The sequence below is a fragment of the Artemia sp. Qi Xiang Cuo genome, chromosome 10, assembly GCF_049724085.1.
Source record: "Artemia sp. Qi Xiang Cuo chromosome 10, ASM4972408v1, whole genome shotgun sequence".
NCBI lineage: Eukaryota > Metazoa > Arthropoda > Branchiopoda > Anostraca > Artemiidae > Artemia > Artemia sp. Qi Xiang Cuo.
Genome location: NC_142803.1, coordinates 63,831,438 through 63,854,374, shown reverse-complemented (window position 1 = coordinate 63,854,374; position 22,937 = coordinate 63,831,438). Strand labels below are relative to the sequence as shown.

The window sequence follows — 22,937 nt, the reverse complement described above, 5'->3', positions numbered from 1 at the left end:
AAATAATTTCTGCACGTTTTTGTACACTTTAATACTTATTATTGCTTGACTAACTGTTAGCTGATCGTGTCAGGAGTTAAAGTTGGGGGGCTGCCGCCCCCCAAACCCCCCGCTCTTGAACATTCTTGTGTTAAGGCTTTTAATTCCTGAATACTCAAATCACGTCGTACAGGGTGCCTCCTAATCCCTGTACGTTTTAAGGTTCGAACTTGTGACTCAGCCTCTTTAACAGCCCCCCAACTGTGCCTCCTAATACCTGTACGTTTTAAGGGTTGACCTTGCAACTCAGCCTCTTTAACTCTTTAGAGAACGTAATTTTTTTCAAATAATTTAAAAAAGAAACTGAGTTTCTTTTTAAAGTTTAAATTCAGTAAATAAAAAATTTGCTCTGATGGTGAATCGAACCCGGGTTTTCCGCCTGACAGCCTGGAGTATCAACCGCTAGACTATACAGACACAATAGGAATTGTTTTTTAGTAAATGGAAGCTATTTTCGACGCAAGCAAATTCCCAAAAAACTTGATATTTGGTTTTTGAAAAACAGGGAAGGAGTGATCAGATTGAGCTGAAATTTCGTGTATAAATTCCCAGGCCCCAGGAAAGCTTATCCTCCAAATTTCAGTCCGATCAGACAACGTTAAAGGGGGGTTGTGGTGGGAAAAATTAACATGGGCTAATATAGGAAAACGAGGTTTTTCGTAAATGTAAATTCGGGGGATAATTTTTTCGGTCTGAAAATATCAAAAGGCCCTAACAGGTCGAATTCTGCTTCGAATGAGTCCTCATTCAACCGGATCCGTTGCCAACTGTGGCCTGTAGGCGTGGCTAAGAAAAAAAAAGAAAAGATGATGAATTTTAAGTGGCTATATTTGGTTTTTTGAAAACAGGGAAGGAGTGATAGGATTGAGCTGAAATTTCGAGGATAAGCTTCCGGGCCCTAGGAAAGGTTAACCTCAAAATTTCAGCCCAATCGGACAACGTTAAAGGGGGGCTGTGGTGGGAGGGTCCAAACTTCCGGCTCAGTTTACCCCATGAAGATAAAGTCGGAGGAGGATGAAATTTTGCAAGTTTCTTAGTTTGAGCTTGGGCTACAAAATGCGATTACCACCGTCTCTCTGCGACCTCTAGGACCTGAAATCGCTTAACATTGTGGTGGGTCACCTCTTTATAGAGGCACAAGTGTGCCTCCTTGATTGGAATATACAATGTCCGTTATAGTTGTCAAAATGGGATATATGAGGTAACTCAGCAAGAGATTAGGACATTAAACCAAGTTTCAAGGGTAACTTTGAATGTTTTAAAAGTATGAGTCCTTACTTTTAGGGACAGTTGGTGAGGATTTTGAAAGAAGTCACAAGTTAATCTGTGCAGCCCGGCTGTCAACAGGGCAGAAACTCAGAAGAAAATTCGAAAAACATATTTGTCAAACAGAAGTAGCTTCTTGTTCAGCTTCGTGAGTGAAAAACCCTTTTTCAAATGTTTCACAATTCATTTTAATAGCATAATTTTCTCTGCAGAATTTTCATTGGTTTAAAATATTACTATATTTGACATACAAACCTTGAAGTGTAACAATTCCCTGCAGTAATAAGGGTTAGCATGTCAGCTACTTCAAGCATTATTTATAGATGGCATAAAAAGAAAGATTCAAAGCGAAACGTTTCTTTGTACATGAAAATCGTTTTCATTAGAACTGAAGCCATTCAGGAAGCTATCAGTAAAGATTTTAAACTTTAGACTTGATTTTAAACTTGAGTAAATAAGTGACCAGGTTCATTTATAAGCAACCTTCCCAATATGTCCACACTCCCCACCGCCTCTCGTTAGTACATTTAAATTAAAAAATTATTATATATTTATTTTGGCCATAAAGTAGTTGATGGCGCAAAGTTCAACCCAAGAGAGGTGAGATCCAAGACACGATAATACTAAAATTGAAAATGTAATAATTACACCCTACCTCCTAACAGAATTCGTCGCTACTCCGAGTTTTCAGCTTGGAACATGTGTCATTGCTGGCTGATGGCATACAGCCAAGTTAACAAATTCCTTTATATTCCCAAAAATAATATTTGACATCTTTACTGCTATTTGGCAAAGCAAATCCTAGACGGTCAACCCTTTTGATCAAATTCTTCCATCAATCAACTGATTAAACCATAATTGACCGTCAAGGACCCTGTTTGAAGCTTGAGTCAAGCGTTGATGGTGATTCGTTTGACGGTGATTCGTTGGTGATGGTGATTCGTTGATAGTTTCGTTTTAGCAATATTCAGGAGTACGTAGCAGGACATTTCTAGCGTTGGGTTTCCAAGCGTCGAGTTTTTAAGTAAAATTCTTAAGTTATCAAACTTGAGACTGAAAGTAGTGCTTTGCCAATTGATTGCTCTAAAATGATATTCAAAGGATTGGTCTATTTTATCTATATTATAATTATTATATTAATTTAGTAGTATATATTAATTGGCGTAAACATACGGTGCTTCTTTTTCTAACATAAAAAAAACATAATAGGATTCCAGGACCATGATTTTGAGCAAGATCACCTTCCCAACTGACTCAACCTTTTTATAATGGTTCCTTAAATAATTCTCGAGTCTAGGAACAGGCAAGTAGTAAGTATATGATAAGCTAAAAGAATACAAATTATAAAGTTGTACTTGAACATTCTTTTCAATATTTATTTAGATAAAGAGAAAATAAAATGTTTCGAATTGTTTTCTTGTTTACTTGCTTGTTAACTCAGGATACGATTTCTTGGCTGAGGAGCAGAAGCTGTACAAGAATCAGAATAGCTTGAATGAGCAGTAAATTCGTTTTAGCGAGGGATGAGCAAACAATATAATTTATTGTAAAAAAGTAAAGGATTCAATTTCTTTTAAAATGTAAAAACGGGGAGAAAAAAAAATGCATAAATAACAATTATACGGAAAATGAAACAAACTTAAGGTTGAGAACCCTTGATTTTTATTTTAACTTTATAATTACAAGAAGCCATGTCTGTTGCAACGACTTTTTATGTAAAAATACACGCCATTACACAAAATGATGGCAACAGTATACAGACTACACAGAATTAAGTTCAAAATTTACTGCTCAGCTCTAATTTTCAACCTAGAAAAGAAAAAGGACATTGATCAATTGGACATAAAAGACATGTAAAGAAGTAAATAAAAAAAATAAATAAACAAAGAACAGGGCTAAAACTTAAAAACAACCCTAAAACAGAGGGAACCAAATTAACATTCGATCCTCAGTAAAGAATGGGCGTTAAAATGCCCAAATTGATGCCTGTTTCATTCGAACGTGAAAGATTATTACGGAAAAAAAGAAGAACAAGCTAGGAGGACCAAAAAGGGACATTTAGCTAATAATTATTGCAAGGCGTCATTCTATGAGTTAAAAGAATAAATGATAGTTTTAAAAATAGTATATTTATTCGATAATTAGGGTTAGCGCTTCAAAAGGGCGTTTAGTTGAATCACAATACAAATGTGCATCTAAATGGTCAAAAGAACGTATTTGCAGTTCTCAGGAAGGGATAGTTATTCAGTCAAGATTTTTATGGCAAATCCAATTTGTGAGGTGTGTCTCAATATGTCTCTGCGGAGTTTACCCGATGGTTGCCGGAGAAGAACTGCATTCGGTGGCCAGGGATTTTCCATACGTGGTCAAGGTATCTCCACCGGGAACTTTTATTATATGTGGCACATGAGGGTAGCCCTTGTCACGGATGTCACCCCTTTTATCTCCTTAATAGAATAAAATTTTATTGTGCATAATCCTCTTTTATTATCCTGCTCTATTATTATTATTATACTGTTTACCTTTCAAGCTCATCCCCCACAAATAACATAGTTGCTCAAGTTTTTGCGGAAAGACACATTTGCTCATCAGTGCCTCCTAATGAAAGGCAGCAAAACCTCAGAATGGTTGTTGCTAGATTGGATCAATTTAGTTTTTTTGATCGATTGAAAATAATTGCATCAGCAGAACATTAATTATCCACGTAAATTTGTTTAGACTTTTGCAGAAATACGTATTTTTTACGAGGTTTAGGAAGAACAGTATGCATAATAGAGCTGACCTAAGTAAATTTAAGAGCAACAGATTTGACGATAGTTTTTTTCTAACGGTTTTTTTTCGAGCGGAAGAACTGCCATTTCTTACGTTGAACCAAAGTGAACGTACAATGCAGCGTCAATGAAAGGTTTACATTTCTCATTAATAGGGGGGACTTTGCCACCGGATAACTAACTCATTGTGAAGAGTGTCAGAACTAACAGCACGGTCGCGAGCAAGTCTGTCCATAATACTGGCTATACCCTCTACAACATATTCGCATGAAGTCTTGCAAATACAGCACAATAATAAGTGAAGAAATTTGGGAATGCCATCATACAGCGCTGACGGCTCAAAAAATAATTAAATATTCTGTAATACACTAATAGGGGAATGCTTAGGATCTGCATTTACGTTGAAAAACAACGATCTAACCATATTTTGCACACGTCGAGAACTGAGCCACGTGGCAAATTTTGAAAACAGCCCCAATTTGCAAGATCAGCCAAGTGTCCAAGTTGATTAGATTTTCCGATCGTCAATTCAACCGAGCTGGTATCAAATATATTTCCCATATAGGCAGTCCCTTCGTCAACTGAGTTGGACCTATTTGTAGCAACAAAAAGGGTGAATTGAGATTGTTAAATAGCTTGTCTAAAAAGCTGTAAAGTCTCCGAAAAGTTGCAGCAACTGCCTCTTTAGCCATTCCTGCAGAATCTTCACAATCAGAAACCACATCATTATCAATCACCGAACATGTCCCTCGTGACATCAGGGGTTTCTAGCGTAAAACTAAGAGAACTCCATGGTATAAAAGACCTGTCGCTATGGAAGACGCCTTGCGAGGAGCAAGAAAGTAGCTGAGAATCAACTGGTTTCATCTGCTGACAGTTGTAACTTCATTTTGGTGAAGTCATCAATGTATTTATTCAGTAAATTCCTGATTTTCCACGTTAAGAGATCCACGTTTTGGAATGAAAGGGAAGGGCTAGAAGTAGTTTCATAAATATCAATAATAGTAGTACAAATAGCTCACAACTATTAATAGCTAAGTACGAAATAGGCAAGTGAGATCTTATTCAAATAATCATCTTGATTGTCAAATTTCAAATTCAAATACGTTTAATTCAAAAACAAGACATAGCTCTCGTGGGCAAAGCCCAAATATGATGTCTCTTAGTCATAATTAGCAAAATAAAGTTGTCTGATAAAACTTCGTCAGGATAAATAAACTAAAGAATAAAAACGCTAGAGATCATTGTAATATTTCACAAAGATTTAACTGTATCGCATGGTGTTATAGTGGACTGGGGTCAGCGGAACCTTCTTAAAGTAAGAACAAAATTTGACTTAATTTTAAAAAGATTAATAAACCGAAAATATTTAACAAAAAAAAAGACCAACTGATATCTATCCACCACAAAGAATGAACAAGGAAAAAATGTTTGAACAAGGAAAAAAATTCCTTCAACATGAAAAAAGAATTCTTTTCCTCTATGGAAAAGAATTTCCATTGAGGTATTTTTCATGGAGGAAGATAATTTCCATGAAGAGGGTGCTTAACTTTCAAGCCTTATTTAAAAAACAATCAGAAATTAAATAAGAAAACAAGCTTTTTAAATTGAAAGTAAAGAGCTACATTAAAACTTAAAACAAACAGAAATTGCGTATATTTATATTAAATAACAACAATTACACCCCGAATGATTAATTACACCTCGAATGAGCTATTCATATACCTTTAAGCGGCTTATGGTAATTAAACCTTATAGCGACGCATAAGAGATTTTCTTCTGATTCATGTGGATTTTTTTTTTATTTTATCTCAGGAATCATACCAGGAAAACAGATTTACCAGGAATTCAGAAATTAAATAAAAAAATAATTTTTTCTTTGAAAGTAAGGAGCTACATTATAAGTTAAAACGAACATGAGTTATTTATATTGTCATTAAATCATAACAATTACGCCCCAAATGACATACCGAATGATTAATTACCCCAAATGAGCTGTTTATACACCTTCAAGTTGCTTATGGTAATTAAATCTTATAGCTACATATAATAGATTTTCTTCTAATTCATGGGGATTTTTTTGTTATTTTATCTAAGAAATCATACCAGGAAATCAGTTTTACCTGAATTTCAGAAATTAAATATAAAAAAAGTTTTTTCAATTGAAAGTAAGGAGCTACATTATAACTTAAAACGAACATAAGTTAAGTATATTGACATTAAATTATAACAACTGAGCTGTTTGTACAACTTCAAGTTGCACATGGTAATTAAATCTTATAGCTACGTATAAGAGATTTTATTCTGATTCATGTGGATTTTTTTTATTTTATCTCAGGAATCATACCAGGAAAACAGTTTTACCAGGAATTCAGAAATTAAATGAAAAAACAAGTTTTTCAATTGAAAGTAAGGAGTTACATTATAACTTAAAACGATCATAAGTTACGTATATTGACATTAAATCATAACAATTACGCCCCAAATGAAACCCCGAATGATTAATTACACCACAAATGAGCTGTTTATACATCTACAAGTTGCTTATGGTAATTAAATCTTATAGCTACATATAAGAGATTTTCTCCTAATTCATGTGGATTTTTTGATATTTCATCTTAGAAATCATACCAGGAAATCAGTTTTACCAGGAATTCAGAAATTAAAAAAAAACAAGTTTTTCCAATTGAAAGTAAGGAGCTACATTATAACTTAAAGCAAACATAATTTACGTATATTGACATTAAATCATAACAATTGAGCCCCGAATGACACCTCGAATGATTAATCACACCCCAAATGAGCTGTTTATACACCTTCAAGTTGCTTATGATAATTCAATTCAATTCAATTCAAACTTTTTATTTCCTCCGAATACAAAGAGTAAAAAAATAAATAAAAATAATAACCGCTAATCAACAGGCCATAAAATTATTCTAAACTATATAACAACAAGTACGCAAAGGCCTTCAATCAAAATTGCCAGACAAATTAACACTTCATTCAATAGATAATAAATTAACACTTAAAATTAACACTTCATTCAAAAATTAAATAAAATAAAATAAATTAAGCTTCGTGCGCACCTCTATATAAATTATGAGAAAAAACAGGTAAATTGGATAAAACATTTCTTTTGCTTTTTCTCCAAAACATCAACAGGGTTTTTTCTTTTATAAATATTCATTAAAAAAGTGTTTGATTCAGATTTAGAAAATCGGCAAAGGAACTTAGCAAAATTAAAAAATATGGTTTTTACATGCGTAATATTACTAATTCTAAAAAACAGTAGAAGCTAGTAAAAAAATAAAATCTGAGGCAAAGCAACTGTATTATAGACCCGAGCCAGTGATTTCAGAAAAAGAAGATCGCGAAGACAAATTACTGCCACAAAACTAGACGCTATTCTACATTTAACTGCTTTAGAAATAGAAGCAAGGCATAGAGCTAAAGTTGGTCCATAAGGCACACCAAGATATAAAAAAGATTCCAAAGGTTTTAAAATACTATCATAAATACGAACAGAAATTTCTGAATTAACAAGATCATTAGCCTTAGGACCAAAAATTAAAAACTGACACTTTTCAGGGCAAAAACGAAGTCCATGCTCACTAAAAACCTTTGATAAAAAATCTAAATTTTGTTGAAGTGACTGAAGTGATTCATGTGGATTTTTTTTTATTTTATCTCAGAAATTATACCAGGAAAACAGTTTTACCAGGAATTCAGAAGTTAAATAAAAAAACCAGTTTTTTTAATTGAAAGTAAGGAGCTACATTATAACTGAAAACGAACATAAGTTACGTATATTGACATTAAATCATAACAAATGAGCTGTTTATACACCTTCAAGCTGCTTTTGGTAATTAAATCTTACAGCTACATATAAGAGATTTTCTTCTTATTCATGTAGATTTTTTTATTTTGTCTCAGAAATATTACCAGGAAAACAGTTTTACCAGGAATTCAGAAATTAAATAAAAAAAACAAGTTTTTTCAACTGAAAGTAAGGAGCTACATTAAAACTAAAAGAGAACAGAAATTACGTATACTGATATTGAATCACATTAATTACGCCTCGAATGACGCCCCGAATGATTAATTACACCCCGAATGAGCTGTTTATACACCTTCAAATTGGTTTTGGTAATTAAATCTTATAGCTACATATAAGAGATTTTCTTTTGATTCATGAGGATTTTTTGCTATTTTATCTAAGAAATCATACCAGGAAATCAGTTTTACCGGGAATTAAGAAATTAAAGAAAGAAAAACAAGTTTTTTCAACTGAAAATAAGCAGCTACATTAAAACTTAAAGCGAACAGAAATTGCGTATAATAATATTAAATCACAACAATTACACCCCGAATGATTAATTATAACCCGAATGAGCTGTTTATACACCTTCTAGTTGTTTAGGGTAATTAAATTTTATAGCTACTTATAAGAGATTTTATTTTGATTCATCTGGATTTTTGTTGGCCCCTGGAGAACGTCGAGTATTCAAATCTATATATCATTGATCATTGACAGGACAACAAAGTGTTAAACTTTGAAACAGAAAGAGTACTGGTAAAAGGCATTGATAATTGAAAGACAAGAAAGTCTATCACTTTACAAATAACACGGGTCATTGCATGATCCGTCGAATACTCTTTCCAAAATCCATATTGGCTATGTGGTATTATTTCTTTTGCTTCCGCAAATTTACTAGTTTTATCATGCATTATTTTTTCAAAAGTTTTTGAAATAACCGGCAGAATTGAAAAAGGGCGGTAGTGTCTGAGGCAGTCAAACAAGTTCTCTCTACTGAACTCTCTCCTTCTCCCTCTCTCTCTCTCCCAAAATTAAAATATTTATGCCTACCTTTTAATAGCTTTTCTATCTTGCTTTTCATCTGTATAATGTAGCAGTTTGAACAATAAATTTCGTATCAAAGACATACCTAAACAAAAATAAATGTTCAAAATAAACTAGAAAATTTCTGGTAAATAATTATTTACCTTTTCCTTATTTCCATACTAATGCAAGGGTAAAACACGGCTTTTATTTAGACCTTTTGGAACAATTAATTTTTGAAAGGACAAATTGATTAAAAAAAAAATCAAATACGAGATATTACCAGCAAAACATGTCTCAGAACTCGTTTTAGTACGTGATCAATTCCAGGAGCCTCTGAAGGTCCCAAAGAATTCACAATCTTCTTCATATTACTTGCGGAAACCGGTTAAAAAAACAAAATACTACCATCATTATCAAAATTTGACTTTCGTCGATTATATTAATATCATTATCAAACAGTGACGAACTATTTTGACCAATCTTAGTAAACAATTTACAAAAACTATCAGCTATAGATTGATCATTTTCAATTCTTGCCCCATTCAGGTTAACTATCTTCTTAGGGATCTTATTATCTTTATGTTTATTTGTTTATTGACAAAATTTCGGTAACTAACATAAATATGTCGATTTTCATTCGACTGGTTTTTCAACAATCTAATATAAAGCTTGTTTCTTAATTTTATAATTTTTTGTAATTACTTTGTTAACCGCCGAGGTTTAAAATTGTTTTTATTTCTCGATCTATTCTCATGTGGTCCTTCAATCTTACAACACTTTTGCATTGCTTCACGAATCTTATCCGAAAACAAAAAATAACCTACTTCATGGTCATTTGACTCACAACATCGCACCATTCTAGTTTTCCCATATTATCTTCTATTTTATTTAAATTTGTTTAATATAAAAAAAATATTTTATATTTAATTTGATACCACTAAAAACGACACCACTAAAAATGCAAGGAGACGATCCAAACTTGGCGCAATTAGCACATTTGATGATTTCAGCCGGTCACAAATATCTTCACTAATTAACATGTTATCAATAAGCGTGGTCGTGCGTTCTGTGATTCGTGTGGGGAGGTTAATCGACAAGAAAAGGCTAAATGATAGCTTAGTTGTCAAAAATTTTCCATTCGTGTTATTTCCGAGCTCCAACATATTATGGTTAAAATCTCCCATTAGAATACATGTCTTTTTACGCGACCAAATATTCTGACTAAGATTCTAAAAATGATAAGACCTTTCCGAGGGGTTATAACTAGGTGTCCTGTAAACAATGCCGTAACGTATACGGAGGGGGTAGGGGGCGGCCCTCTAATGTTTTTGGTCACTTGGTAACAAAAAATTTTTCTGACACCATTAATATTCTTTTTTTCGGTTCAATAAAGACCACGAAAATACTGACATATCATCTACAGAAATTTTGAGCTTGGTCGGTAAACGTAGCAGTTTTACCAAATCCTGCCGTTATTTTATAGATGGTGCCACAACTTTCCATTTGGTTAAGTAAACAGCGTCAAAATAGCGACTTGATATGTACCGAAATACAAATCTTGGTTGGTAAATGCAGCGGTTTTACCGACTCGTGCAGTGATTTTACGTATTGTATTCAAAACGGAAATTATGCTAATTATTGAAAAAAATTCACCTTTCTGTCACCAAAACAGTTTAGTCACTCTCTTGCATGTTAGCCAGAACCCTTACTTCTTGAAGACGGCTAAGTGAGACTTTTACTGATAGGTCCTTTATTCTAACTACTTCATTGCCAGACTTTGCAAAGATACAGCCCAGTACTGACCGAGCATGTCCCCTACCCACTACATCCCTAGCAGAATTCAGCACTTTCTGTCAACGAAGAGTAAGGCTTTCACTTACAAAACATTGCAATGCTTTCAGCTTGCTCTGATATTTCAATTTTTATGGTGCAACTGTTGGGGATTTCAAATCCAACTTCAATTGGAAGTATTTTGATACTACTGGGTTTTCCCAAAATACTAACATTTATAATGTCAGACTCGGAAACCGATCAAAGACCTAGTCTTTTTGTTATTAAGTCTAGCAAATTATTGGTGGGATGCCTTGTTGTGTCATTCAGACCAGAAAGAGGGTGAATAAATACGCAAGAAGACTAGCTTGTTGTATTTCATCGAGGTCATAATGTAGATTTGACAATGCTGATGCCAAGAAATCAACTTTTGACTCCAATGCTCCGAATCTGTCCACTAATTTTTCGTGGCTATTTTTAAAGTTCCAACATAAAGAATGAATGAACAGCCTGCATTATTTTCTCGAGATTATCTTGTGAGTTTTACCTTACTGAACTTCTTTACAATATTTTGCTGAACAAGATCACTAATTGAATCCTTAACTTGCCAAACTTCCACTCTTACTTCAGAAATCTAAAGCCGTACTTCCTTCTCAATTCCAAGGCAAGTAGCAGTTTCCATGTAGCAATTCAGATTTTCATACAAGTCAGCCATTGGTTTTTTGATGGATGCATGTTTACTAGCACTACATGCCTGTTTATTAGTTTGAATGTTCTATCCGTATTTTCAATCGTAACAGTTGCTATTTTACGATCCCCGTACTTGAACACAAGAAGACTCTTTTCAAGACTAAGAACTCTAAATATCCTTATTGGTCACCATGGATATTCAGGTAATTGAGCGAAAGCCAGATCTCCCAATTTCGTTTTTGAAAACTTTTTCTCTAGCAATTAAGTCTAAACATCCAAACAATCACACCCGGTCTTGTTCAATAGGTCCCTATGCTCCAGCAGGTAGCAAGTTGAAATTCAAATACTAATCACCCTTAGGTCCTTTCAGTTTAATGCTGAATGACCAATCAGAAATTTTTGATCTGCGATTTATCCCTATCCCTTCCAACTGTTAGTATCGAAACATTCTAAGATAAAACAGGAATAGGTCAGCTGGTTTCTCGCATTGAGTCTGTAACCAAACATTCAACCTTTATCATCCAGGTATAATGCCATCGACATACGCAAGAAGCGGAGGTTATCGGATCTCTAACCCAATTAGTACCGCTTTTAAGATGTAAGGAATGAAACTTAGCCAAAAATTTTGAGTGAACAATAGTTAGGAAATATCAATATCCTCAGGAAATTTCAGGTTTAATTTTTTAGAGCCTAAAAACATAATGCTTCAAAAGCTAATAAATTCTGGGATTTTGATATCTCGCTCATGCAGAAACGGCTTCTGATCAGGGTTACACCCACGGTCTGCTCCTAAAGTGCTACAATTGCCCAAATTTGCGTGCTACACAGCGATTTTCGGGGCTAGTCACAAAATTTGACAGTAAGTTCTAAAATTGTGCTACAATAGCACATTCCTGCTACAGATGGCAACTCTGAGCACGTGCTATACGTAATAATATTTGCTAAAATAGCACTTCCGTGCTAAAAGTGGCAATCTTGCTTCTGATAGCTTGAATACTTAGAGACGAAGTGATCAGCCTTTTTTAAATCATTTGATCTGTCCTCTCGCCTTCTTTGCACACAAATATACGTATAGTTAAATGTGTGTATTATGGAAATATGTGTATATTAGTATACGCAATTGTGGTGTTATGTTAAATTTTGGTCTGTACCAAATTGGAATATACAAGGTCCGTTATAGTTGTTAAAATGGAATATATGACGTAACTCAGCAAGAGATTAGGACATAATTGGAATATACAAGGTCCGTTATAGTTGTCAAAATGGAATATATGACATAACTCAGCAAGAGATTAGGACATAATTCCAAGTTTCAGTGGAAACTTTAAATCTTTTAAAAGTATGACTTCCTTACTTTTAGGGACAGTTGGCGAGGATTTTGAAGGAAGTCACAAGTCAATCTGTACAACCAGATTGTCAACAGGGCAGAAATTCAGAAGAAAATTTGAAAAACATAAGCGTCGAACAAAAGTAGCTTCTTGTTCAGCTTCGTGAGTGAAAAACCATTTTTCAAATGTTTCACAATTCATTCTAATAGCATAATTTTAGCACAACTAATGCCTTTTCTCTGCAGAATTTTCATTAGTTTTAGAATATTACTATATTTGACACATAAACATTGAAGTGTAACAATTCCCTGCAGTAATAAGGGTTAGCATGTCAGCTACTTCGAGCATTATATATAGATGGCATAAAAAGAAAAATTCAAAGCGAAACGTTTCTTTGTATATGAAAATCGTTTTTATTAGAGCTGAAGCCATTAACGAAGCTATCAGAAAAGATTTTAAATTTTACACATGTTATACTTGTGTGAGAAGGTAAAATACGTGACCAGGTGTCCACATTCCCCACCACCTCTCATTTAAAAGTACATTTAAGTTAAAAAATTATTATATATTTATTTTGGCCATAAAGTAGTTGGTGGCGCAAAGTTCAACCCAAGAGAGGTGAGATCCAAGATGTGATAATACTAAAATTTAAAATGTAATAATTACACCCCACCTCCTAACAGAATTCATCACTAGTCTGCGTTTTCAACTTCGAACAGGTGTTATTGCTGGCTGATGGTATACAGCCAAGTTACCAATTTCCTTCATATTCCCAAAAATAATATTTGACTTTTTACTGCTATTTGGTAAAACTTTATAAATTTATAAATTCTTATAAATTTTTTTATAAATTGATTTATAAATTTTTGTTTGACTCTATTTTTAGTCATTAAATGGTCTTAAGGAAACCCAAATCAAAAGCTTCCATCAATCAACTGATTGAGCCATTATTGACCTCAAGAAACCTGCTTGGAGCTTGAGTCAAGCGTTGATGGTGATTGATAAAAAGTTTGAATGACTCAATCAGTTCCTAGACGGTCAATCTTGCTGTAATCAATTGATTGACGGAAGTTTTTGATGAAAGTGATTGACCGTCTAGGGTGTCCTTTAGTCCTTTGATGCCAGACTTTTAACATTTCCCTTTTTTAATTGTTTCTTTCTAGGAACATTCAAGAGTATATAGTAAGACATTCCTAGGGTTGGGTTTTCCGGTGTTGAAGTTTTTCAGTAAAGTTCTTAAGCCATCAAACTTGAGACTTAAAGTATTACTTTGCCAACTGATTGCTCTAAAATGATATTCGACGTATTGGTCTATTTTATGTCTATTATAATTTTTATATTAATTTAGCAGTATAGATTCATTAGTGTAACTATACTGTACTTCTTTTCTAAGATAAAAAGCAATTCTAGAATTCCAAGCCCATGATTTTGAGCAATATCACCTTCCCATCTGACTCAACCTTTTTATAATGGTTCCTTAAATAATTCCCGAGTCTAGGAACAGGCAAGTAGTAAGTATATGATAAGCTGTAAGAATACAAATTATAAAGTTCCACTTAAACATTCTTTGCAATATTTATTTAGATAAAGAGAAAATAAAATGTCTCGAATTTTTTTTCTTGTTTACTTGCTTGTTGACTCAGGATACGATTTCTTGACTGAGGAGCAGAAGCTGTACAAGGAGCAGAAGAGATTGAATGAGCAGTAAATTGGTTTAGCGAGGGATGAGCAAAAAAGATAATTTATTGGAAAAAGTAAAGGGTTCAATTTCTTTTAAAATGTAAAAATGGGGATAAAAAAAGTCATAAAAAACAATTATACGGAGAATGAAATGAACTTAAGGTTGAGAACCCTTGATTTTTATTTTAACTTTACAATTAAAAGAAGCCATGTCTGCTGCAACGACTTTTTATGTAAAAATACACGCCATTCCACAAAAAGACGGCAACAGTATACAGACTACGATTAAAATTTACTCCTCAGCTCTAATTTTCAACCTAGAAAAGAAAAAGGACATTAATCGATTGGAGAGAAAAGACATGTAAAGGAGTGATAAAAAAAATAAATAAACAAAGAACAGGGCTAAAACTTAAGACAACCCTAAAACAGAGTGAACCAAATTAACATTCGATCCGCCGTGAAGGTTGGGCGTTAAAATGCCCAAATGGATGCCTGTTTCATTCGAACGTGAAAGATTATTACGAAAAATAAGAAGAACAAGCTAGGAGGAACAGAAAGGGACATTTAACTGACAATTATGGCAAAGCGTCAGTATATGAGTTAAAAGAATAGATAATAGTTTAAAAATAGTATATTTATTCGATAATTAGGGTTAGCGGCTTCAAAAGAGCGTTTAGTTGAATCACAATACAAATGTGCATCCAAATGGTCAAAAGAGCGTATTTGCAGTTCTCAGGATAGGATAAAGTTGTTCAGTCAAGATTTTTATGAAACATTCAATTTGTGAGGTGTGGCTGAATATGTCTCTGTGGCGTGTACCCGATGGTTAACGGACTAGCACTGCATTCGGTAGCCAGGGATTGTCCATACGTAGTGCGTGTTCAAGGTATCCCCACCGGCGAACTTTTATTAGATATAGCACATGAGAGTAACCCTTATCACGAATGTCACCCTTTTTATCTCCTTCCTCCTTAATAGAATAACATTTTATTTTGCATAATCCTCTTTTAATATCCTACTCTATTATTATTACATTGTTTGCTTTTCAAGCTCATCTCCCACAAATAACATAGTTGTTCAAGTTTTTGGGGAAAGACACAAGGTCATCAGTTCCTCCTAATGAAAGGCAGCGAAACCTCAGAATGGTTGTTGCTAGACTGGATCAATTTAGTTCTTTTGATCGATTGAAAGGATTGGAGGATCGATTTTGATCCTGCATGTGTTGTCTTAAAACTAAAACATAAACTAAACATAAACTAACTTATAAACATAAAACATAAACTGTTCTTATTTGTATCTATTGAACTAATATGTCAACCATGTATTATCTTAGAAGTAAAACATAAACTAAAATATAAAACTTAAATCAATTCTGGTCTACATCAGGTATGCAAAAAGTTCAAAAGCTGCCAGTAGCATTCCAAAAGCTGCCGACACTTTAGCAGCACAACTTCTCCCTAATCTAATCACAAACATAAACAGAGAATTACTGCTACATTGTAATGTGGCTGTTTTAGGCTACTAATCTTCCACTTTCCAGCTTTCCCATTACCTGCTTTAACTGTATGTACACCTTGATAGCTACCAGCCATCTTAACTGACGAATAAACAGTTTTAAAACAATTTGGCTAAGTGTACGAGATTTAGACAAATATTCACTTTCCATTGAAGAGAAGTGGAGTAAGTAAAAACTTGTCGACGAACATAAAGAATATCAACCACTTCAAAGTAAATTTTCACATAGTAATATTGAATGTCAATGAGTTTTTAGTTTGAACTAGTTTTAAAAAGCAGCAGCAAATTACCATATTTTGTACTGGTCGAGAACTGCACCTCGTGGCAAATTTTGAATACACCCTGAATTTGTAAGATCAGCCAAGTGTCCAAGATGATCAGATTTTCCGATCGTCAATTCAACAGAGCTGGTATCAAATATTCAAATATATTTCCCACAAAGGCAGTCCATTCGTCAACTGAGTTGTACCTATTTGTAGCAACAAAAAGCGTGAATTGAGATTGTTCAATAGCTTGTCTAAAAAGCCGCAAAGTCTCCAAAAAGTTGCAGCAACTGCCTCTTTAGCCATTCCTGTAGAATCTCCCTAATCAGAAACCAGATCATTATAAATCACCGAACGCGTCCCGAGCGACATCAGGGGTTTTTGGCGTAAAACTAAGAGAACTCCATGGTATAAAAAACCTGTCGTTATGGAAGACACCTTGCGAGAAGCAATAAATTAGCTGAGAATCTACTTGATTATCTGCTGACTGTTGTAACTTCATTTTGGTGAGGTCATCTTCGTATTTATTCAATATATTCCTGATTATCCACGGTAAGAGCACCGCCTTTCGGAATGAAAGGGAAAGGCTAGATATAGTTTCATAAATATCAATAATAGTAGTACAAATAGCTCATAACTATCAATAGCTAAGTGCGAAATAGGCATGTGAGATCTTATTCAAATAATCATCTTGATTGTCAAATTCAAAATCATTTAATTCAAAAACAAGACATAGTTCTCGTGGGCAAAGCCCAAATATGATGTCTCTTAGTCATAAATAGCAAAATAAAGTTGTCTGATAAAACTTCCTCAGGATAAATAAACGAAAGGATAAAAAACACTTGAGATTGAGAATAAAAATGTCTGATAAAACTTCGTCAGGATAAAATGAACTAAAGAATAAAAACACTAGAGATCATTGTAATATTTCACAAAGCTTTTATTTTATTGAAAGGTGTTACAGTGGACTGGGGTCAGTTTTGGAACCTTCTCAGCCACTTCTCTGGGGGGACGAGATCTTATAGGGACAAAAGGTAGGGGAAGGAATGATCGGTAGATGGAATGTTGGAGGAGGGAGGAGCCATATCTTTGGCATAATTTTTCTCGGCGGGAAGAAAGGGATTCAAGTTTAAATTCTTTGAGGTAAAAGGCGTAATGTAGAGGGGAACCGCTATAAATGATTTGCAATTATCTCTTCTGAACGGGTTGTATTTTATCAGTTTCATCCTTGGTAAGGGCAAAGTGCCAAACCGGACAAGTATATTCAACTATATTTCCGTAGCCCATCTTTTTGTTATCGGTGGATACGAGGCCACCAAGACCTGAGACACACTGCAACGAGGTTCGGACATCTTCTTCAGACAATTAAACCCGATGCACTGTATCACAGTTAAATTTATTCCAAGAAGAATCAAGGAGACAAATAAGCGTCAAAAGATGAGTGGGCACATGATGCGTAAAATATTGTCCATCCATTGCACCACCTACAAGCTGCTGCTTGATATCTTCTACAGTCAAAGACTGATGCTTCAAAGTTTCAAGCAGAGCGTGTGCGATGTCTAATCCTGTCTGCCCACTAACGACAGGCCAGTCCATAACTAAAGAGTCAAGACGTCCTACGTTCCTACGAAACACTGCAAAGTGTATGGGAGAGAGTGGAATCAAATGAGAAGGTGAAACTCTCCCACACTCAAACTATCGATGTGATTTAAGTGTACTGGATGAAAATGATGGCAAAATTAATAAATGTCTGGGAGGTTTTGATAGGTGAGAATGCAAAAATAGATGTGAAACTATTCTTGAAAAGAGTAAGTTGCTTTGACTAGAATAAATGAAGGTGAAAAGGTCACATGGGTGACAAGAAAATAGAAAAGGGAGCTAGAACTTTCAATTTTCAGTCAAATGACCCTCCTCGAAAGTTCATGTGACCACCTCTTCTATAAAAATAACTTATAGGCCCCGGTGTACAACTTACAACCCCTGGTCCCACTCTCTGGGGGGTCGTGTCAACCCTGGAAGTATTTTTGTATGACCTATGGATTATTTTGAACAAAATGACTATTACAAAATTATCATCACATAAAACTGGGTAAACTCGGGCTTGGGAGGGAGGTGGGGGGGGTGCAGCGGCCTTCTGACCACTTCCGACTCCAGAAAAGGCACTATAGCTTCTGATTTCCAAAGGAATGAGCCTCCCCAAGGTTTAGCAAACACCCTTTCCATAAAAAACTTATACATTAACAATTGACGACTAGCATAAATTACAGCCCTTGCCTTTGTGGACTGTGGGGAGGTTGACATCCCCAAAGATATGTTTATTAGATCTTCCAACTATGCTGAACAAAACGGCTATATCAAAATTTTGAGTGGATGTGGTTGGAGAAACGACAGACATGGGGAGGGGGCTTACTACCCTCTGATCACTCATGACTCTTAAAAATGGAGCTAGAGCCTCCACTTTCCAATCAAATGAGTCTCCTCCGAAGTTTATACGACCTTCTCTTCAATAAAAACCCCTATATGCCCGCGGGGTATAATTTAAAAACCTTTCCTATTAATAGATATGCATAGATAGATAGATAGATAGGCCAACTGTAATTTTTAGGCCATAAATTACGTCTTTTTTTTCTTTGAAAAAGTACAGACATGCAAAATACTTAAAAAAACATAAATTAATATATAAGGATTATCATCCTAAAGAAAAAGCAGACATCAAATATAAATTCATCAACCACAACTACTTGAAATATGACTCTTTCAGGTCAGGGATATACAGTCTTATGAACATATGTTGCTATAAAAGGGAGGAAAACAGCCTCACAGAAAAGGCTTTATCAAAGGAAGACTTGCATGCATCAAATAACCAAGGTATTGCATGAACTTTACTTTAGCTCTATACCAAAATTAAATCATAATAAGAAAACAAGCATTCTCAACAGAAAGTAATGATAAAACATAAAATTTCAAAGAAAGAACAAGGACAATACACAGCTAGTGAAAAAATTGAAAAATTATTCAAATATTTTTGGTCAAGACCTCTGCTTGACTGTCCTCAGTGCAGAATTAAACTGATAAAAAAATAAAACCCTTCTTAGAAAGTGATGTTTGACAAAGCATTTATGTGATTGTTATTTAGTCTTTATATAAAATATTTGTTTTGATTCCCGTTTTAATCGTTTTCTTCTTTTATACTCTGTCTTTGGGTTATTTCTGTTCTGTTTGACAGGTTAAAAGCCAGAAAAAAAAAAAAAAAAAAAAAAAAAAAAAAAAAAAAAACCTAAACAACAATGTGGATGTCAGTAACACTTTAAAGTCACTTTTTAGATTTGAATGCAGTAAATCAAATGCCATCAATTTTGAACTTGACTGTAACCTAGTTAATACGGAAACAGTTTTTGCAGCATCTTATGGATCAAAAAGTTTTATTAAAAGAAATTTGGGATCTTTTGTAGTATCAGCTTGCTGTCTAAAATAAATTACACATAAGAGATCATATAGAATTAGATAAAGAACCAGATTTTTCTCAGTTTGTTTAAAAAAAAGTGTTTTTTTTAAAACAATTCAGTGAAAAAAACTCAGTATCATCATGAGCACTTGCGACACTAAGTTAAGCTAAAAATAAAACCCTAGCTAAGTTTATGCTCAGCCGAGCAAATCTCTATGGAGACACCAAAACATGTGAAAAGAGCTACAAGAGGTTTTTTTTTTTTTTTTAATATTTCTAAATGTATTTTATAATACAAACATAATAAGTCTATTCTCAGACAGTTGGTGTTTGTTTTATTGCTTGATGTGCTCCATTTATCTTATCGCATTGACCTTGAAGTTTTGTTGGTTTTTTGTCGTTGCTGTTTTTAGTAGGCTAGCTCCTTGTATCATTTAATCATTTTTTATCTTTTTCAGTGTTGACATACTTATGTTATCAGCTATGGATTTCAACAAATATATTAATTAACATACGCTTAAATGACGTGCTTACATGTTCGCAATTGATGAAAACCACAATTTTAGAAATGCATTTAATATCTTTTCCAAAGATTTTTGATAAATTTTAAAAACCCATTTTTTAGCGCTGAAACACTGGCAATAACGGAAACTGCTATAAAAAATACTTGCAGATTAATTAGCGACACAAAAGAACATCTTGAGATCTCTCGTCTCTTCCCATCATCCACGATTAATTCTTTCCAGATAGGCATTGATCTTTTTTTTCATTTACTTGAAACAGATAACAACAAAAATACCGACTTAAGCCTCCGGCCTCAAATTAAATTGTAGCGAATAATAGTATTTTTGTGATCCAAAAATGTGTTGGAAGTCAATGTTGCCAGACATAAGATCCAAGACGTTAAATGTCGATTTTCGGTATACTTGAACGTATTTTTTTCATTTTGTTTAGCAATGAGAGACTGGCAATTACGGACGCTTTTACACAAAATATTCAAGTTTGCCACTCCTACCTCTTTCAAAGCCTCTTGGTTCCTCGCAAGGTCTTGGTTCCCAGCCTCGTCTTTCCCTATCTCCAACTTCTCTCTGGTTCTCCTCAGAACGTGACCTGCCGTAACCCGACTGACGCCATGACCCTTCATCACCACGACCCCTGAAAACAAGATAAGGAACGATGGTAGAGCAGAAATTAGCAATAATCAAGTTCAAGTTCCGTTTATTTCAAAAAAAGAGCAATAACAAAGATAATATCCCAAAGGGCTCAATGGCCCGTGAACTATTTGTTTCACTGAATATAAACACAATTAAAGATAATTACTTACTGACTAATACTTTTTGTAACTAACACTAACACTTTTGCAACAAGAGGCAACTCTTATCGTGAAGATTGTGCTTCCAAAGATGATCAAAAACAGAAATGAACAATACTCCTCTGATCATGCTTCATTTTCTATTATAACACAGATATTATGATTATAATTGTTGTAATTGCATAACAAAAATATTATTATTGTATTAAACATGCAATAATTGTCTAATTTTGTTGAAGTGGGAAAGCCTTGGTAATTCCTATTTGAACTCTGGCTTAATGAAATTTTCATAAAGCTACAGCTTTTCAATAGCTTCATTAACCTAGCAAAGTATCAGGTTAAACAACATAAGACATTTAGTGGCCTATACTTGGATCCACTTCATTTTTGTAAATTGGTGCCTTTGAGTTGCTACCAATGTTTTCTTGTCTTGACTCCCACCCCTCTCATACCTGAACATAGCCCATGCATAGCCTAGTACTTCCGTATTATCCAGTACACGCGCGAGAAGTTTGCTCTTTTGGATTATAGACCCCGGAACATAACGAAAAACCCATGTACTGAGGGATTTGGGGGGGGGTCATCCTTAAAAACATAATTTCTGGAACTTACAGCTATGCTGAACAAAATGGTTTTCTCAAAATTTTAAATGGATGGGATAGGGGAACTGAGGGGCAGGGGCGGAGGGGGGGACTGGTTGTCCTCCAATCCCTTTTGACTATTAAAAAGGGAACTATCCCTTTGAATTTCCAATCAAATGAGCCCTTTTTGAACTCTTTTTTTCTATACTCAGTGCCATGGTCTTTGAGAATGGGGAATCTTTAGCAGGATGTTGGCTTAAGATAGCTTGCTACTTTGACCGTATTGTAGTAATAGCAGGATGTTTTCCGTTATTACGTCTACCTGCTTTTCTGCATATAATCAGGAATCTTAACGTTAAGCCAAAAGAGTGAGGAGGGTAGAATATTTACCACTAATCATCGCAGACTGTGGATAAAGCATTTTCTTTTCCTTTCCAGTATGAGCCAGGATTTCAACGTGCTTACGATGCAATTCCACATTGTCCTGGTCTAATCTGCATGCTAAAAAAAAAGATAAAGTTTGATCCTTTCAGCTCTAGACCTATTTTCAAATATTGGTAAACTGTATCTTCATGTCAATTCTCTTTTTTATTCTCTTTGTAAAGTATTTTATAAAATAAAAAAAGGATAACAGCTAAAGCCTTTTTGATTTGAGAAATAGATAGCTTTATATATAGCACTAATTTTCGAAACAAACGTGTCTCTTGTGATTTATCTTTTCATGCTAAAACAGAAATTGCAATAAATATTTCCTATAACGCTATTTTATTTCGGTATGTAACTTTTAAGGACAGTTGGATTTTTGTTACAGCCTGAGCCCTTCCTAGGGTTGGTTGTGCCCAGGGTAAAATTAATCACATTAATAGCGGCACTAGGACAACAAATTATAAAGATGCTTTGAAACTATTTAAAGCCTAGTTTTAAGTGTCAAAATTGCTCTTTACTTTGAGCAAATAATTTTTTTTTTAATTAATCCGTGCTTGTTATTAACAAGGAAAACGAGAAAAATAGGGGTCCATCATACTGAATATTATGTTCTAAATTGATATCCAAATATACAGCCTTTGAAACCTTATCATCAAGTAAAAATTTTATCTGAATAATCCTCACAAACAAGGATACTGATTTGGGAGTCAAAATTCAGTACATAGCCTGACAACAACACACTAGTCTATAATGCTTTTCATAGTCTTACACCAGCTCAGATAAAGTAATTTCCAGTATACAATTAAAATTAACTTAAATTTTAAGCGTAAAAATTAATATTATTTTAATAGCCACAAAGTCATTGAATAGCACAAATAGATAATGGATTTATTTATCAGATAACATTTTGATCTCAACAGCTATAAAAACAATAGTGAGTAATATACAATTTTAAACTGTGAAAAATACTATTTGTGTCACTCAAAATGTAAAACAAATAAACCATAA

At 34.1% G+C, this 22,937-nt stretch overlaps 2 protein-coding genes and 2 long non-coding RNA genes across 5 annotated transcripts in view; 1 reads left to right on the top strand and 3 right to left on the bottom strand.

The window, feature by feature from the left end:
- The window catches only part of LOC148948018 (uncharacterized), a 527,253-nt gene that overhangs the window by 118,536 nt on the left and 385,780 nt on the right, over positions 1-22,937 (bottom strand). The window lies entirely within an intron of this gene.
- The window catches only part of LOC148948019 (uncharacterized), a 437,936-nt gene that overhangs the window by 99,407 nt on the left and 315,592 nt on the right, over positions 1-22,937 (bottom strand). The gene's annotated exons all lie outside the window — the stretch shown is intronic.
- On the top strand, positions 1,340-22,084 carry LOC148948026 (uncharacterized). Its single transcript, XR_016142331.1, has 4 exons — positions 1,340-1,453; positions 12,740-12,869; positions 18,927-19,033; positions 21,942-22,084. It is a non-coding gene; the product is annotated as an uncharacterized LOC148948026 (long non-coding RNA).
- Positions 14,298-22,006, bottom strand: LOC148948027 (uncharacterized). The gene is made up of 3 exons (XR_016142332.1): positions 21,894-22,006; positions 20,626-20,765; positions 14,298-14,704 (listed from the first exon to the last, which is right to left on the bottom strand). It is a non-coding gene; the product is annotated as an uncharacterized LOC148948027 (long non-coding RNA).